The 19,116-nt window shown below is 44.5% G+C and overlaps 1 protein-coding gene across 1 annotated transcript in view; it reads left to right on the top strand.

Annotated features, from left to right (window-relative positions):
* CFAP77 (cilia and flagella associated protein 77) overlaps nt 1-19,116 on the top strand; it is a 61,321-nt gene that overhangs the window by 620 nt on the left and 41,585 nt on the right. The gene's annotated exons all lie outside the window — the stretch shown is intronic.

Below are 19,116 nucleotides of genomic sequence, written 5' to 3' on the forward strand. Positions count from 1 at the left end.
CACCCCCCCACCCCGGCGCCGTTAGCGGCCAACGGGAACCCGGGGGGGGTGGTCCCGGCCACACAGCGGGGAAGCTCCCTTTAAAGCACGTGGTGGGTGACAACAGTTGAAAACAGGGTTCCCCCCCCCCACAAATTCTAGTACAAGGAGGGGAAAATGTGTTTTCTCGCTGCTCCGTCCGGTTTTATCACCGTTAAACACCCGGTAGCCCCGGGATGGCGACCGGCAGCAGTATGGGATAGGTTTTTCCCTCCGAGGCAGGGGTGTTTTTTTTCCAGCAATAGCCCCACGGTTCGAGGAGGGCTCGGGCACAGGGACCGAGGCGTCCCCGGGCTGCTCGGTGCCACCCCCCGGCAACGGAGGGGTCCCGGGGGGACACGCAAACTCCAGCCGCCTAAGTTCGGCTTTTCAGACCGGCTGTAGAGGCGACGGTCACTACAGAACCTCCTGACGCTACTCGTCTTACCAATTCCACTCCTGCCCTCGTCCTGTGGGCGGGCTGAGCTCCGGAAAGCTTTAGAAAAGCTTTCTAAAAGAAAAGTTTTCTAAAGCTGAGCTTTAGAAAGCTTCAGGCACCTCACTTCGGCTGCCTCCTCCTCAACATCCACAACCACCGAAAGCCACCCTTGAATCCCCCGCCTCCTCCGGGACGTGAGTCCCGTCCCCGTGTCGTGTCCCCCCCCCGCCCCGGGCGTGTGTCCGTCCCCGCCGGGAGCAGCCGCCGACGTACAGCTCTGCTCCCCTGGATGGCACTCGCAGAACACCCTCCTGCCCCAGCCAGCCCTGTCCCACCCCCATCCCCACCCGGGACACGCCGCCGGCCGGTGCTGAGCCCCCCTCCCCAGCGCCGGTGGGGGGCAGGAGCGTTGCCCTGGGGGTGCAGAGGGAGGGAGGCAGCCGCAGCCCCCCCTGCAGCGGTTGGACCAGCTGCAATTTACTACTTCTCCTGGCGAGGGCAGCCAGTTCTGCACAAAACCGTTGTTTTTCCCGCAGCGGGCAGCGGTGACATTCAAACCGCGGCTGCTCAGCCTCTGCTGCGGTAGTTAAGGTCTTGAGTTCCCCTGGTAATCGTACCCCGGCAGGCGTGGAAGTCGGCCATCAAATTTTGGAATTTTCAATATCACAGAAAATCTGAGTCTTGCAACGTTGAATATCTTCTTTTTTTTTTTTTCTCGTAAAACTCTCAAAAAAGAAAAAAAAAATCTATCCGGGAATTATATTAGGAAGGCAAAGGAAGAAAGCAGGTTTTGCATCATAATGCAAAAGCAGCTTCACTCTTTTGAAGTCCAAAACTTCTACATTTTTTATTTTCTCTGGATCCTGTAAGTTTGATAGGAAGTGGCGGTATCTTTGCTTAGAAGTGGAATTGGGGGGGGAGATTTCCTCACCTAGTCGTCGTCGTCCCCTGGAACGCACTGGTGCGGACAGATGTAGGCAGGGTGAACCTCCTCGGGTGGGGGCAGCTGCGCTGCTGGGAGGGAGAGGAGGCAGCTCCACATCTTCCCCGTCCCTCCAAACTGTTTCTGCCTTTCTTAGAAGAGTGTGCTAGTAAATACATTTTTAGGTGATGCATGGATATGGATCAGAAGGCTATGTAATTATATGGCTTTTAAGGTATGCTAAGGCATAATTGCAGGGGTTGGGTTGATCCTGCTTATTTTCACGATGCATTTACGTTCCTTAAATTGAAACAGGTATAAACCACCCGTCAGCGCCGTAAATCCCAGGTCTACAAATAAAACACTGGGGTAATCCTACAAAGAGCAGCTCCTCTGCTGTAGCATGTATGTTGCAGGTAGATTATATGCGGTCATTAAGATTATGTTGATTTATGTGGGAGTTTTGCCTGTCTGGACAGGAGCATTCGGCCGAGCGCTGTGTGTCCCTAGAGCTCAGTTGATGTCTTCTCCCCTTGGGTCCAGCAGTTTGTTCAGCCCCAGCTTTAGAGCTTGAGTTTTTTCTCAGCATAACTGTTGCAGAGCATCCTAGCAGTGGGATTTCTGAGCACTTATAAACCATGGGATGTTTTAGTAAGACTCAATCTGGATTTCTGCTATCTGGCCAGGTGAAACTAAAATTTGAGCAAGTTTTGAGAAAAATTAGTGTTCAATTTTAGCATTATGGACAACTCTTCTCTCAGGGCTTCCTTGCAGGAGGATTTCCTTCACAGTAAGCTAGTTGGTAGGGATATAAAGACATCTGCATCCTCCTAATGCAATTCTTTAGCATGAAGTCACTGGGTTATTAACAGGGACGCTTTTACTCTTGGAATCAGTGATGATTACACCTCAGTAAATTACATAGTCAGATTTGTGCAGCAAACTGCTGACCCCCTGCCAACTACCTTCCCACACTACGTTGTGCCTCACCAAATGCTGAATTTACCAGGGTGTCCCCTGCTGCCAGGAGGTGACAGTGACGGGGTGGCAGTTTACTGGGTAAGCATTGGCACCCAGCCAGTCCTGCTTGCTGGTGCACGCACTGGTAGTGGCACCCTCACAGTGTCAGCCCTCTGCCACATCTCCTCTTAGTGCTTCCAACTGCAGCCTGGGATCTCTTCCCCTCCCTGGGAGACCCCTGGCGACCAGGCATTTTGGAGAGAGCTGCCAAAGGGCATTGCCAGCAGGTCTCAATCCTCATGCTGTGCAGTGCCACCTGAAAAACAAGGACGCAAAGATGGTTTAGAAGAAAGGGACAAAAGGTTTTGAGACAACTGGTGCTTGGACAAGTGCTTCTGGCAGCTGTGGGAGGGCACTGAGGAACACACAGCTCCAACAGCTGTCAGTAAGGTTCACGGGACAGCAAATACAGGAGAACCTGAAGCCCAGGTGTGATGGATGGGACACTTACTGCCCAATCCTCCTCCATCTAGCACTCCTCCCCAAAACCTTAGTGCAAGTGTGAGAGACCTCCTACTTTGCAGCAGTTAACAACAGGATCCCCCACTTTCTCTCCCAGTTCTCTCACGTATCTTCTAAATGAGGCACCGGGTACCCAAACTGAGACCACAGCAGAGGCGACTGCCTGCGTTTCTGGCTGACCCTCCTGCCTCAGCTCCGCCCAGCCCCATCCTCCCAGCAGGATGTATCCACACATGCTGGCTAGCACAGGCTAAAAACATCACCTTTTCACATAAAGATTTCTAGGGATGAATGCTCTATTTTTCTCAGGTAGAATGTGATGTGTTTTAATTAATCAAGGAATTAATTTAGTTTATCTATATATTTGCTTGCAGCATAAAATTAAGGGAAGTATTTCACCTACTGATGCTAGTAAAAATCTGAGCAAAGCATTTTTAGTTTGTTTGTTTTTACCAGTAAAAGCCTTAGACAAGCACTTTTCTCAATACAAAATTACTGAAAACTACTGCATTACAAAAATAAGCCAGCTCTGAGTAGGAAACAAGACTTCACCACAGTTAACCCCCCAACGCCTGACATGCACTCCAGAAAAAGTGGCCACAACAGTTTGGTTACATTTATATTAACATCTTTGGGATAATATGCCATAATTAAGTTCAACATATCGCTGCCAAAGTCACTGTGTCACCAGCCTGGCATTGAACATATCCCTGGTGTGTGGAGGTAAATGGGAAATCCCGGCTGCCAGACCCACGTGCTAAAGCATCCACTCTAACAAGCGTGGCCAGCGGACGTGCAGGAAGTGGGAGATTGCTCTCCATGAAACACCTTCAGAGCTCAGAGGCACCCAACTCACCTTCAGAGCCTGAACTGTGTCTCTCAACATTAAAAAGTTGTTTCAGTGCTGGCAGTTCGGAGGAGGAGGATGGGGCTTTGCAGGCTGGGAAAGGCCGGCGTGGGGTCTCAATCCCAGTCATCCGAGCTGCAGGAGAACCAGATTTAACAAACAAGTTTTCAGCACTACTGGAACGTGCAATATTTGTTTTAAAAGGTTGTTATTTGCATGACAACTGATGCCAAGCTTTTTGTTGTTCTGAATGCCAGGCCATTTAGGGTTAATTTTCCTAAGCTTTTCTTTCCAGCCCTGAGAGCTGGAATTTTTTCTGTTTTCCAAATAAGAGCGAACAAAAGCTACAGGACTCAAGCAATAAAACTTCAGCAGCCACAGTCTCCAGAAGAAGACTGTATCATCAAAAAAACTCACAAAAGCACAGGAACTGGCACACTGATAGCGTTGGTTCTGGCAAACCCAGCAGAAGAAGGATTAACTAGGCCAGGGAGGCTGAACTGCCCTTTTTAGCGGAGGAAGGGGACAGGCAGGAACGCTTGCCCCATGCTTACCTGGGAGCTTGCTTCATGCCCAGGGAGAGCAGCTCAGTGCAGGTGATGGCAGGGCACCAGCCGGGTGGCCGTGGGACTCCTCTCACTACATGGGTACCAAGTAAAGGCAGAAATCACTCACCACATGTTTCTTTTTCCTTTCACACCTATTGAGCCTTATTGTAAAGTATTTCTGAGCTGCCTGACTTGTCACAGAGCAAGGCTCTGCTGAGAGTTGTTGCAAACTCGTTTTGGTTTCTGGAGTGATCCATAGGAAGGACAGCTAAGAAAAGGAAGTGGCAGCATTTTATCAAACTGAAATTGTATCACATCTTGAAAAAAAAGCTCTAATTATGTGAGAGACAAACATGGACAAGTACACAGTGTGAAATAGGACATTTGCTTTGAGTTGTAACCTGCGTGCGTCACAAACATCTCCTGCAACAGTAATTACTGAAAGGGCAGGTTTTCCATCACCCTGGAGTTGAAACTTTTATTAATAGACTTGCACTGAGGCTGTAACAGGGCTTTTACACACCTGAATGTTGTGCTCAATCTTTGAGCCTTTAACCCTCACCTTTTTTTTTTAAAAAAAAAAACTTCTTTCCAAGTCCACTGATCTTCTTTAGCTCTCCCAGCACCAATATAGCGAAGAGCCAAGGTGAACCTGGAACGATGCTCCCACCTCACCAAGCCCTTCTTCAGGGCAGAGCCAGGAGGCACTACTCACCTTTGTGATCCTCATCCACCTTTGTGCAAGGACTGCTAGCCTGCACAGGAAGGGAGGGTGATAAAATAAAGGCTTCCTTAAAAATATACTCATTGCTGTATGCTCAGGGAGTGGCTGCATGAACAATCAGAAACTGTGCAGGTATAGCATCTGCGTGACAGCTGGGACTGACAGAGAGCAAAATCACTCCCTCTCCGCAGAGCGCCTATGCGCCAAGCATGCCGAGACAGCGCAGGTCCCCACAGCCACCCCTGCTCTACCCAAATGATCTGGGGGTTCAGCCACAGCCAAGATCTCACAGCTGTTGCTGTGTTGAGCAAGAGCCCCAGGTGTGGCAAACTCTGCTGACAGCATCACCACCCTGCACAGCATCCTCCACAAGCATTTGGATAACTTCCCTCAGGTGTTAGCTTTGTTGATTTAAATAACTCTGTTCCCTCTCCTAATACCTGCCCTCAGCTGTTTGCACTCAATGTGTCTATTGGAAACTTGGTTGGGGCCCAGATTTTAGTTTGTCTGTCTTAGGTGAATAACCCCTGTAACACAGAGCAGAGTAGCCACAAGTACTGAGAGCCGTGTTTGGAATAAGGTCGTCTTTTATGTGGTGTTAATTAGACTATTTACCTCAAGTCACTACATGTGATGAGCATCCTACCTTCTGTGCTTGCTGCCTGGGGACACTGAGGATTAATTAGTGTTTATGCAGCATTTTGTGTGCTTATTACTATTATTATTGTATCACTACTACTATTATATTTTTGCAATCTAAGGCCAGTGTTGTGTTTTTAAAAATGTATTCTAAAATGTCTACACAGTACAGCTCAATAATTAATTAGAGAAATAAACTAATGAAGGGCTGGTTAGTCAAATAATCATTAGATTTGGTTCTGAGCTTTGTCTTGCCAATGCTCCGACTTGTAAGGGTTTTCTTCTCAGCATGAACTCATTTAAGATTTTTAAATTAATTATTTGGTACACTAGAAATTAAACTCCTTATGAGCTTTAGTGCCCTCCCATATTTTGTACAGGCACCACTGAAATAAATAAGGCATTTCCAAGAGGCAAGTAAACATTCTGCGTGAATGAAAGTAGTGGGTTTTTCTCCTGGTGATTTGAAGGCAGGACTCAGGCTGCAGACTGCCAGCTGTGATTCAGTGGGCGGAGGGGCGGCGGCAGCAGCACTGGGCATCCGTAGCTGCTCACCTCCAAGATCAGTACGCAGCATGTAAAAGCAAGCAAAAGGGCGTTTTGATCCTTTATGTGAACAAAACAATGCAAATTGGTGAGACTAATAAGCCCAGAAACATTACAAGGTGAATGCCTTTTATGTTTGTGAAAATCTTCTATGTTTATTTGCCTAATACAATGGAAATAAAGCTTCAAAGGCCCTTTGATTTAAAAGTGCATTATTGAAGTCAGCCAGCACAATAATAACCATTAGACCAAATTGTTGCATTATGACCCTACTAGCGGCATTGTCATGGCAGAGAACATCTGTACAGCCTCTTGCCCAAGCTGTTGGTGATGTAAACGCAGAAATGAAGCCAATGGAAGAGACAATGTAGGCAGAAGAGGAAAGAAAAAATTTTAAAAGGCCACAAATGAGTCCATGCGCTCACAGTGCATCCAGAGCTGTTGCAGGCTATAAATTTTTATGATGAACCTAAAACTCAGGCTTTATTGTCTGAAAGATTTAAGAAACTTGGGAGGAGAGCCAACACCAGTTTATGGCGTTGGCCCCAAACTACGTTAAGCCAAGAGATGATTTTCAGACTCAAACTGAAGACGCCATGCAGAAAGTCAGGGATATTCCAAATCCCGATAACGTGCCCTTACCCACAAACCCTTCTCCAGAGACACCGAACCCAGCAGGCCGAGAGCAGCACCCAGCTAAACCTTGTAAGAGCACAGGAACATCTCTGCCGTATTTCCTCTCCACCCTCAGCTTCTCACTCCACCAACAATAATTATCGCTCCTTCTCTGGAAGAAGACGCAAGAAAACATCCTGAGCGTAGCAGAAAAGCTGGCGGAGGCTCAGTGAGGACTGTCCTGGACAGGAGGGCATTGGGCAGGCAACCGGCAGGCAGCTGCCGAAAGAAAATGAGAAAAGCTCTTCATTTTTAAACCTTTGCCGCAATCATTTCCCCTCTTTTTGAGTGCTGCCTAGCGGAACATAGAGCAAACGAAGCACGTTCACAGCAATCACAGGGACCAACCTTTTCTGTTCCGCATTTTTGCAAGTTTTTAGCCACACTTTCCCCAAGGGTGGGTTGCCTTCCATGCAAATTCTTAGAGATGCTCTTATGCTTAATTATTGAATTTGAGAAGCCTTTGTCATCTTGCAGGGATTGTTTTGTTCTTGCTTGGCTGCTCACATTGTACAGATTAGACAGAACCTGCATTTCTGAGGATATTTTCTCTTTTAACCATTTTTACTTTACAAAATAAATTACACTGACTTTTCTACTCACATTTATTTGAAGTAGCATAGATAAATGGAAGTGGGAGCCTATTACTAGATTTCCTGTGACAGCCTTTAAGAAAACTTTGATATCAGGGGAAATGTATCTAGTCTGATTTTTTTTAAGCAAACCAATGTGGGTTTTGTGCCTAAAAATCTTAAAAGTGAAACCTGATTAAAAGTAATAGTGTAATTCCTAGGCTGGGGTGGGGGGGGAAAGCAGAAAAGCCAACACAACGAACCTTGTATTGCTTAGTGAAGAGCCAACTAGCCTGAAAAATAAAGACGATTTTAATTGTTAGCTTCAGGCTGCTCGCCCAGGTGTAGGAAAGCCCCTTTGTTTGCAGCACGCTTTTCAACTTCCCAATGTCCCTTTACATTTGCTCTCTCGGATCACCCTCCTGCTCGCTGCCCGGCCCCTTCCGTGGTTCCCAGGAGATCCCAATCAGCTGGTCAGGAGGCGACTGTAACTACACTAATTACCATGTATTATGGTGTGTTAATGCTCTAATACACACCAAAACACAAGTTTCCCCGCACCGGCGCAGCCGCATCCATCACGGTGCTCTGCCCCTCTCCTCCCTCTCCGCGGTGCCACGGCGAGGGACTGCCGTGCTACCTCTGCCGCCATAATCAGGGAGCTAAAATTGTTATCAGATTAGCCCCAGCGATGAAAAGCACAGTCCCAGATCACACTCGCAGTTAGTTAGCATTTAGATAGGCTGGGACGGGGGTCTGTACAATAGGCATCAAAGCTGAACTCTTGGTGCAGCGAGAGGGATTAATTTCTTTAACCAACATGCCTGATCTGGCCTATCTCATTACCCTGCCTTGTCAGTGTCGATATTAGATTTGATTGAAGATTATACCATTTAGGCCTTTCCCCTGTTTTCCACAGAAATCAAGCCTATTGAATTGCACATTCTTCCATGGGCCCCTGTCAATACTCAGTGGCCTGAGCCTCTAATTCTGCTTCATTTAAACTTCATCAACTTTTCCAATCAAGTGGAAGGATCTGAAATAGGCTCCGTAAGCAGAAAGGCCCTTTTTCCTTTTGTCAGATAATTTATTCTGTTTTCTCTTTCTCTCCCCCTCGCTTCCCCACCTCTTTCTCTTTTTCTTCTTTTCGCTCCCTTTCCCTGATGCTGAAAATGAGATTACAGTATTTAAATGACTATGATAATCAATCGGGGGACCTTGAGCCGAGATTGAGGTTAATTTTTCTTAGCAGAACAAAGAAGCGTGATGCCATCGGGGATTTGAAGGTGCAATCTGTGTTTCATGCTTGTATTCCTCCCCCCCAAACCCAAAACTGCAGTTTTAGGCGTCTTTTCTTGTTACTAACTAGGCAGTTGTTGTGATTTTTAGCAGAGGCAACCCCTAGGAGTGAAGAAATGTAATTTTGGGCTGATAAATAGCTAACAGCTTTCAATCAACAATTTTAATAGGAAAAAAACACTTACATAGGGTGACTGCAGATCTAATGAAAGTGCTATCATTACCTTATTTATTTTTAAATATACTTGGAATAATTTTCAGCAGTGCTATAAGTAGTTCTTCCAGCCTGCACAGCAGAGTTGTGAACTTTTAACTGAATACCCCTTTCATCCAGCCAGTCTTTCAACTTAGCAGCTTTGGTGGTTGCCTGGAAAAAAGTCAAGACTTTTGTCATGATTTTGCTAATCAGAAATGGAATCGCTTGTGTTCATCTTAAAACCTGCATTGAAATGGCTTGTTAAGTCTTTAGATGATGTATTTTTGGTTGTAACATGCCAGCATTCGCTCACCTGGATCTTTCCCCTACCTTTCTCAGGAAGAGAGAAAGAGAAAAATATGCATTTCTTTGCTTCCATCCTAGCTGTCTTGTCAGTGCTGTTTTACATGCTGCCACCCAATGTTATCTTTTATTTGTGTCAGGAGAGAGGATTTGACAGTTCAGTATACAATGTTCATTTGGCAAGGCAAATTTTTCATACCAATTTTGAGTAGAAAATGAAACCATCTTTCAACACAACGAGCAACATCATTTTTGGACAGACTTATTATGAGAAGAAGAATTGCAAAACTTTATTTCCTTGCACGATCCAAAAAAAACCTGGAAATGAGACATTTAAACAAAAAAATAAATACATGTATGAATGTTTGAGGCCATCAGTTTGTTTTAGAAATAAAAAATAACCACCGGCTGCTGTCAGGTAGCTGTGGCCTCCTTTTGTTAATCAGATGCTGCTGAAATTGGTTGCATCATAATGTAGCTTTGTTTCAATTCTTTTAAGCTGTCAGAAGATTGGGAAAGGCAGACTGACTTCAGAAGTTTGTCAGCATTCACCAAGCAAAACAGTCATTAGTCAACAGCGCATAGACTGAGGTTTGCAAAGATGCCCAGGGCCCGAGCGAGGGAGGGAGCGGGGCCATTTCAAAGGGCTCTGGGTGCTTCGCCTCCCTCCAGAACCCCAAATATAACTTCTGGCAGTACTAAATAGTCTGAACAATCCAATTAATGGAAAAAAAACCCCTTGTTATAAATTCTGCTGTCCCGTGTGTGTCATGAGTTACATGGGTACAGCACGTTCCTTGGGGATGAGGCTTTTGTTTTTGACAGCCCCCCACCATGATGGGCTTCTGCTCCATGACAAGAACTTGCTGGTGCAACTGCATAGCAATGACCCAGGACAGTTAAAGAAATATTTCCTAAGGAAGACCATGCATTGAAAAAGGGCTGTCAAACCTTCACTGGGCAACAAGTTCATTTTAGCACCCAGGACCCCTGCAGAGTTGGGAGGTGCAGCCTGAGAGCCATGGAGGGCTGTATGTCCCCTATGTTCTGCAAGTTGACAGGAAACCTCAGCCTGTGGTGGGAATTGGGGTGCTCTTTGATGCCCCAGCTATGACCCTCTGTGATTTTTACCCCCAACAAAAGAAGAAGTAGCCCCAAGATGCCTGTTCAGCCCCACAGACTTGGAAGAAGCTGTGTGTGTCTTGGACAGTGGTTTGCTCTGACAGTCTTCTATCTTTAAACAAATGTTGACTCACCATGGGGAAATTAAAACTCCATTAGACATTGCCACATTGTAGAGCAGACCCCATTACAGCTGTCGAGTTGCAATTAATTGGTTTCCTTAGATATTACTTAATTCTGGGAAGGCACAGATAGATGGGAAGGACAAGGCTGATCTAAACAATAATTTCCTAAAGTGACATAATCTAAATAAACTAATGAAGTGATTACATAGTTATTAATCTAAATATAAAGAAGAGTCAAAAGAAAATATTTGATATAAAACAATTTAGAAAAAACAGTGGAGTTAATGCCATTCTGGTTAGACTCATCATGAAGCAATCAGCATTTGTGCTTAGGGGTGGATGCTGGTTTAGCAGATTAATTATGTTTCATGCAAATACCTGCCATTTCAAAGCGTCCCATCTTCTGCTTTTGTTTGGTCTGTTGTTCATGCTACTTAACTTTTCAACACACAGATGGAAGGGGCCACTACCTACATCGCACTGCAGGTTTGGGGGTAGTTTTTTAACTAAGGTTGACGTTGGATTAGGAAATATAGAGCAAAGTAACCATAAAAAGAGATTCCCTTGTGTGCAGATGGAATAATTAGTAATTTGGAAAGTTTCTGGCCCAGGGAGGGCCCTCCACAGGCAGTCCCTCTGCAGAGAGGCAGCAGGGAGCTGCATGCTTGGGTCCCCGCTGCATCAGCGCCTTGGGTGCCGAGGGGCTCCCAAGGGCCATGCAGCGTCCCCCCAGCCTGCTGCCAGTGCAGGGAGCAGATCCATCTATCTCCCATGTAGCTCTTCTGTGCAAAGCTCATTCGCTTGCATTATCAGGGTAAGAAAGTATTTAGCTTCAGGAGAATAAATAACTAGGCCTTATAAGTCATTAAAAATGTATTACAAGAAAAATACAGTGCAGCTATAAATAGAAAACAAAGCAACTCCTATATAAACTTTTACAATTACTGTTACTCAGACTATTCATCACTGTCTGTTTTTAAGTGAGTTTAGCATCCGTGATCTCCAGAGACTGATATCCCTTGAAGCTGCAGTTCTACTCGAGCACCGGCAGCGCGCCGGCCTCTGCAAGCCTCCCCCAGTTTTGACGATGAGCTTTTAGTGACAGTAGCTCAGGTCTGTGACCTGCTCAGTCTGTCTGAGCGGAGATGAGCTGAGATGGGGGCAGAGGGGCTGGTCAGTCCCAAAGTAGAACTTTGGTGGTTTTCCCTTCCCCTCTGTTTTTTTTTTTTTAAAGTGAAAATATTTTGCTTATTTCTAATTCACTTACAGTCTGACACGTAGCAGTTACTTCCATAAAAGATATCACCTCTCTCTGCAAACCTCCACAGATGCAGATCTTGACTTAATATGAAACAAACTCTATGTGGCAATACATTAATCATTCAGTGATACATCATTACTGTCTTCCTTTTTGTTATTACTTAAACAGTAGTTCATGTAGGTAAAGTCGAGTATATCTAGTCATTTTTAAACCTTTCTTCAGGAATATGCACATTTTTTGAAGAACCCAATGTTACCTCCACTCTCTACTTAGTGCTCCAACTGAAGTCATGGCAAGCTTGCTTTCAGGGGGAGATGAACCCCACTTTGTGTTTTCAGACTTCAATGTTAAGAGTTCATCCCCTCTGGTCTGATTTTCTTTCTGCCATATCAAGCAATAAAGTGGAAGAATTAGGTGGCTAATATACCTTAATGCAACAACTTGGCACCCAGCAGCAAAGAAGATAGCTCAAACTCCGCTAACTTCAGCTGTGTGATGTTATAACTTTGAGAAATCAAATCCTGACTGTGGTCCCAACATGAAAATTCCATGGTAGAGTACTCACAGCGCTTAAACTCCTCTGTGTAACTAATAGCTCCAAGGGAAAGACAGGGTTGCCTTGGCTGGACAGTGATGAACAACTAGAGATCGCAGCACCCAGGTGTACTGAAGAGTCCATAGTTACATATTCAGGTCAGGGAAAGTAGGCCACAGATCTAAAGGGTGAATCCTAATAGTCTGGGTTGTGGTTTCTTGGTAAGGAGGACATTTTGTGTAGCGTACGTCTTAAGAAATGTGGTGTTTTCATCGCTATTCTCCTGGACACAAGACAGAAGCTGCTGCTGGATGGTCCAGAAGGAAAACGTTCTGTTTGTCTGTAGGACTTTGAAATAGCAAGCGGCTGGAAGGCAGCATTCAGATCTTCCCAAGGTTTGGGGAATTTAGGATTTGGGGTCACGCTGTCCCATTCGTTTCTGTTAACGTGTCCCTGACTCATGACCCTACAAGAGGGTGAGAGGTCTTGGTTTGCATCTAATTCCTGCATGAAATGTAGCGACTCAAACTACATTAAAAATAAGCCTGTGCACTGCAGTGGTGGTCAGTCGCGCACTGAATAGGTGTGAGGGAGAGCAAATTTGCTCTTCTGCACGGACATGCACTGCAGACTGCGCTCCCAGGTATGGAAGCTGCTGGCTGGAAACACTGGCTGAGGGTTTCTTAACAGACCCACTGGGCTCATTTCTGCAAAAATGTGAAATTCAACAAGCGATGATTGGAAAAAGCAATTTCCTTTCCGTGAAATGTGGGCACTCATTTTGTTTTCATCCCAGCTCCCAAGAACCGCTTTCTAAAATGCTCCACCACCCTCCCCCAGTTGGGGTCTCATTGCTGACCTCCCTCCTGCAAGGCTGTTAGCGTGCAGCAGTCCCTTTAATTTGGGAATTTAACAAGTAATTCTGAAGTGGGACATCGGAAAACCTGTGATCCTATCTACCATGTCTATCCTATCAGATGTGGTTCTGTGCTTTCACTGCCTTGAAAACAAAGGGGAAAAAAGTTGAACACATGGTATCCTCAACTAGAAAGGGCTTTGCTGTAAGAGGATATTGAGTTGTTTTATAAAGCCCAATATTACGCTTGAATTATGCCTGAATAAGGAGAAAGGACATTGTTAAAGAGCCCTAAACATTGACCATAGTGGATCTTCTTTCTTCCAAACCCTTCAGTGGTGTTGTTTTTGGCTGTTAATGATTCGGTATTGTATTTATAAGCCGGCAGGGTAATCCAGAGAGCAGCAGGAGGGGCAGTTGCCTTAAATAAAGCTTTACAATGCTGCTAATTAAAATGATCCTTCCTCTCCCTGTGATGACTAATGAGACAGAAAGAAGAACCAGGGAGGGTTAATGAAAATGTTGCTATGAGATTCCCTATTTTTAATTGGTCTTTTTAATGTTTTAATCTCCTTTATGGTGCGGGGGTGGAGACAGAGAAATTTTCTTTCAACCTTTCTTGTACCATGCCCAATAGGTTTGTAATGCATTGCATTTGAAACGTGCATTTCTAGCTATATCTTAAGAGTCTGTAACCAAAAGTCTGAAACACAGTGTAGCCTTGAGATGGAAGAAGCAATTTTGGACTTAACTGAGAACAGAAACAAGAAATGTGAAACCTATTCTTAAGCTCAAGCTTCCAAAACTCCAAGGGAGCATTCGTACCCCGAGGACTGAGGCTAAGATCTATTGTGAAGGATTGGCACTGATGCTCAATAGTATTTAGAGCTTTAGGTCATGACGCTCTGTTAAATGCAATATTTATCCCATGAGCGTGTCACAGTTCACCTCAGATGTCAAGAATTCAATTAATATTCTATTTAATAGAACACACCATGACCTAACCTTTTAATACTCTTAGTGTGTCTGAGCCCTCCTTATTAGTGTCACTCTCCAACTTTCCTTCTCAGCTGATGGATCTAACAACAACTGGGATGGGGAAATTGGGAGCAAGGAGAGAGGAGAGGAGATTTAAATTACTTTTGGACCTCACTGTGAGGATTCAGCAGCTTTATCTCTTGTAAAACCCGGTTCACAGGGGGTTAGCATACCCTGCTTTTCCCATTTTTATGGGGTTGACATCTTCAAGTTTCAACTTTCTATTGATTCAAAACCACAAAAGGCACCGCCAAATTGTTCATGGTTGGAGCCAATCCAGTTTTTCATTGAAACAGCATTGCCCCTGCCTCACACCGCGTTATCAAACTTAGGGTCAGGGCAAACACCTGCAGGATGAAACCTTTGGCTTGAAATTTTGTCTGCGATGGTGGCTTACAAGTACTCAGAGATTTTGGAATCGGCGCTGCAGAAATTTCCCTGCATTGCACCTGAAAGTTGTCTCTGAAAGTGAAATCCCTTGAATGCATCATAATTTTTCAGATCGGACTAGAAAATCACAGGACTCCTCCTGGCCTTAAGTCTTCTTTCCCCTGTCACTAGCAGCAGTGCCACAGCAGCCCAACTCCACTGGTTTGTTGCTGAAATCGGAGGTGCAGAACCAGGTTTTGCCATCCTTGTGTTACCTCTAGTGGGCTACTAGGAGAAAGCCATAAAAAACATTGTAAATCATGTGAAATAGGAGACAGGTTTAGTAATCTGATGGTTTTTATAGCTAGCTTTTTAAAAAGAATAGAATTAACTTTAAAAACTCCTAATTGGAATCTGCTTCAGCCAAATACATTTTCTGTCCAAGACCTGCATAACCCATTAGAAATGGAAAGAGAGTGAAAGCGAGGAAGTGTTTTAAATTATTCTGTGTCATGTAGCCTTTACATTTTGAGAAGTAGGCTTTTTTAAAGGCAGCATTTCCCTGACTTGAGCCAGGCGGGTAGGATGGGGTTAGCACAGCGGAGAACACCTGCCTCCAGCTGGGAAGGGGCCACGCTATTACCACACCTGTGATTTCAGTAAGATTTGTTGGGGAGATCAGCCAATAAATACAGCAGCTGTACTGCAGCTCCTTAGAGTGGGAGGAAGAAGAGACATTGTGCCAGATATTCTCATGCAACTACATTCATTATTTATGCAGAAGAAGAGATATTTCAGGAAAACAGAGCTGAACCGTGAGTGACAAGGTATCTTTCCAGAGCATAGGGTGCAGGAAAATTGCACTGAGGTTGACAGCTTTTTAATGTAGAGTCTCCATTTCACTGAATTACTGCATGTTGGCATTTTGAAAGTACAAGATGACCTATTTATTAGCTGTGAATCAAACAGAAATTACATCCTAGAAAATAAAAAAGTTGTATGTTTCTTCTAGCTGGTAAGATGCTTATCCTACAGAAATAATATATACATAAAAGAAAACCTGCAAACAAAGGACCATCAATCACAAGGCACTAAATTTAATGTCGTAGGACCTATATTCATCTTGTAATATTGTGATCATATGTGCTTGTTCCCTTACATGTGATGTAATATTAAATGTATGTGTGTCATAATACTTTTAAATTTCACTGCCCTTGCTCCGCTTAGGCTCCTATCATCCTCTTCCCTTTTGAAGAGGAAACAGTGGCTTGGAAACTTGGCTTCAACAGTAACATGTATCCTAGAGCAACACAAAATGGCTCACTGAGATCAAGCTTTCCATATTCCTAGCTGCCCTCTCCAGGCACATCTCCTCTCCATGTACAGCCTGGGGTCAGAGGCGTCCCCGATTTGGGGATGCCAGGCTGTCTAGTCCTGCCTCTCAGTACACACAGAATTTCTCAATTATCCTAGCCAAGCTCGAACAAGAGCTGCCCGACATCACCTGTAGTGCAGAAAGCAGCATGTTAGAAAGTGAGAATGTAACTGCTGTGACCAGCAGCAACAGACTATTTTATACAATATGAAGCATCCATCTTGCTTTGCCACTGGATCTTCCAAATCCAGTCATCTTGAAAACCCAGCCACAATTCATTTACATAAAGGGGTTTCCTACAACACCTGGAAAAGGCAGGTGAATATCACCCATCTCATGTCTCTCAATCACACATGGGTATGCTTTTATTGTCCATCTAATTGATGCAAAACTCCCTGGCAATACGACTGTTCTTATTTTTCATTTCATAATAATGCTGTATTTCATTAGATGTGGCATCATCCCCTGGCTTTCAGGCAACACTTGAGGTCAGCAGCAGCTAGTGAATCTCAGAGCCTCAGTTCTGCAGCAGTCTTTCACCATCCACCATTAGAAAGGCAGCTGTTGCTCAGAGAAAAGCATGCTGTTTACTGCCTCTTTAAAAATGTAACAGAGGCACAGCCAGCCCTGGGGCTCCTCTATGATGTTGTGAAACAGTAGGGATTTACCCACAGCTTCCGATACAGGGAAACCACAGGTTTCTTTTAGGAAAAAACTGAACATCAATATACAGTAGAAACTAAGTACTGCATGTTAGGCACGTGTCTGAGCCTGGAAGGAGGTGTCCTGGACCCTCTTTGCCTTCCTGCTTGTAAACAGGCAGTTCCAGAACCTCACGAGGAAGGTAACCAGCTACCAAACTAAATGCTAGAAACTGCCAGGCCGTGCAGACGGAGCATTTCCCTGGGGAAAGGCAAAAGCAGGAGGAAAAGCTGCCAAAAGAGCCCGAGTAGTAGCACTGCGCTTTGCCAGTGAGGCAAATGCCACATCTGAAGGAAATACCCTTACAAAGCAGAGCTTGTCAATTGGATTCAGCTTTCCCTGGGAACTCTGATATTTAGGATCTGAACAAAGGCCCAGAAACAAAAAGCTAGAAGTGTTGGGTTTGGCAACTGACATTCAAATGAAAGTGGAACAAGTTCCTGCCTTCTCTTCTGTAATGTTCTTACATAAACAATTTAAGAGATAAGTTACAGGAGCAAATGTCCAAGCCCAAAGCAGGGCAAGGTTAAATATAGCTTTATGAATGTATTTCATATACCTTTTAGGTCAGAAAGTAAATAATTTTATTTACTTTTGATTTTTCACTCCCACACACCACAACCATCAATATGAAAAGCAATCCCCACACAAGAAAGGCCAACACATGGACTATGAAGAGACACAGAGAATCATTCAAGAGAGGCACAGCAAAACAAGCAGTTGCCACAAGCATGCAGGACTGTAGAAGTAATAATCTGATGTGCAGGTTGATGCAGGCCACCGGCAGTCTAAATACGAAAATCTGCAGTATCACAGCGAGTAGGTGGCCTCGTTTCCCTCCTTTGTCAATCCCTCCTGTTGCCCCACCCTCTGTAGCAAGAGCACAAAGTCTCAGAGTCCTGCTGCACGGCCTGGATGTTGTTTTCCCGACCAGAGCAGCAGGCTTTGTAGGGAAGATGAAATGATTGCTGACTCTTTTCTTCTCATTAAGTTTGTTTACACTGTGGACCACTGAGGTTTCGCTGGCTTTGTGTCTCATGTACTCTGCTTTGAGAATCCCCAGCATTCATAAAAGTGAAGCCAGCTGAACCTGCACAATTCTTACGTGACCTAGAAAAGTCCAGTATGAACTTTTATCACATAAGCATCGTTTTTCTTTAAAAAAAAAAAAAAACCAAAAAAAAAAACCGACTGAAAACACAAATTGGTTGTGCAGAAAGAAGATTGCTGCGAGGTTTATCCTTAGACCTGGCGGTTGTCGTACCCAAACCCATTCTGGACCAGCAGCCTCCAGAATCAGAGCTCCATTACACCCCAGTGACTACGGCCAAGAGCACCAAACTCATCCTGACTTTGCAATTGCCTAACAGGCATTTGACCTGTGTCCTGAAGAGGGCAATGAGCAATAACCTCCCAATATAATTATCATTTCTGCTAATCCATCCATATGGCAGGGTTGGGGAGGATAGCATTAAAAACTGCTGGTCCAGCTGACTACCCCAGAAGGAAACGAGGAGAAGGGAAAATACTACAAAAATTCCTGCTGACTTATCTGAAACCCATCAGCGGAAGCATGTGGTGAACTTTATAACTGCACCTTTGGCTCTGCCACTTTGCCCTTCTGGGACTGCAAAGCAGTGTCTTTCACCAACCCTAAATTCAAGTCAACTTGGCAATTAATCAGCACCGCTTGGATATATATGGATATATATGTTCTATCGATGTAATTTTCAGACTTATCAGTATAGCGTCTGCTTACTCATAATAGCTGGGTAAAGCATATTTTTAAATACATGCTGGTCCAAGTATATTTGCAATAGAAGCAGGGCAGTTATTTCAGCGTTGCACATTCATTCTGAGTTAACACATAGGATCTTCGGGGAAAAAAATCTATACATTAGAAATATCTAATTGACCACTTGATATTATTCCAGTCCCTCTGTGTTGAATCCTGAATGGTAAAACTTAACACGACTCTTTTTTTCTTGAATTATCCTCCTGCTCTTGCATATATACAAGCTACGTGCTGTAATGCAAGACTCATACATTCGTCTTAGTAATTTATCTCATTTCCTTTGGAATGGTGTCCCTCAGTGGCTCAGAGAAAGTGGAGCGGTTGTTTTAATAGATTTGAGTTTTATCTGCCTCTCTATTTGCAGCAGGGCATAATAATAATAAATTATGATACTAATAAGTAGGTTGTGCAGAATGGACTACAGTGGTACCACCTCCCTCCCCCTCCAAAAAAGTAATTTATGGGTACATTCTTGTGACTTTAGGGGCGTAATAAATTATCAGGGTTCGTTTTTCCATCCAATTTGAGGCAGTGCAGCTGTGTTTTGCAAGCAATAAACTCTCTTGTTGTATTTCTTAGCTAAGCACTGAAAAACACAGTGTGATTTTTTTTCCCTCCCTTCCCAATTATTGTTGCAACGCCTGGTAGCTTCTCTGTAGTTAAGGGTTTGCCAGTGCTTCTATTACAAACCTCAATTTTCAGGGGCCTATAACTTTGCTCTTTTAAAT

This window comes from Phalacrocorax aristotelis, chromosome 17 (assembly GCF_949628215.1).
Source record: "Phalacrocorax aristotelis chromosome 17, bGulAri2.1, whole genome shotgun sequence".
NCBI lineage: Eukaryota > Metazoa > Chordata > Aves > Suliformes > Phalacrocoracidae > Phalacrocorax > Phalacrocorax aristotelis.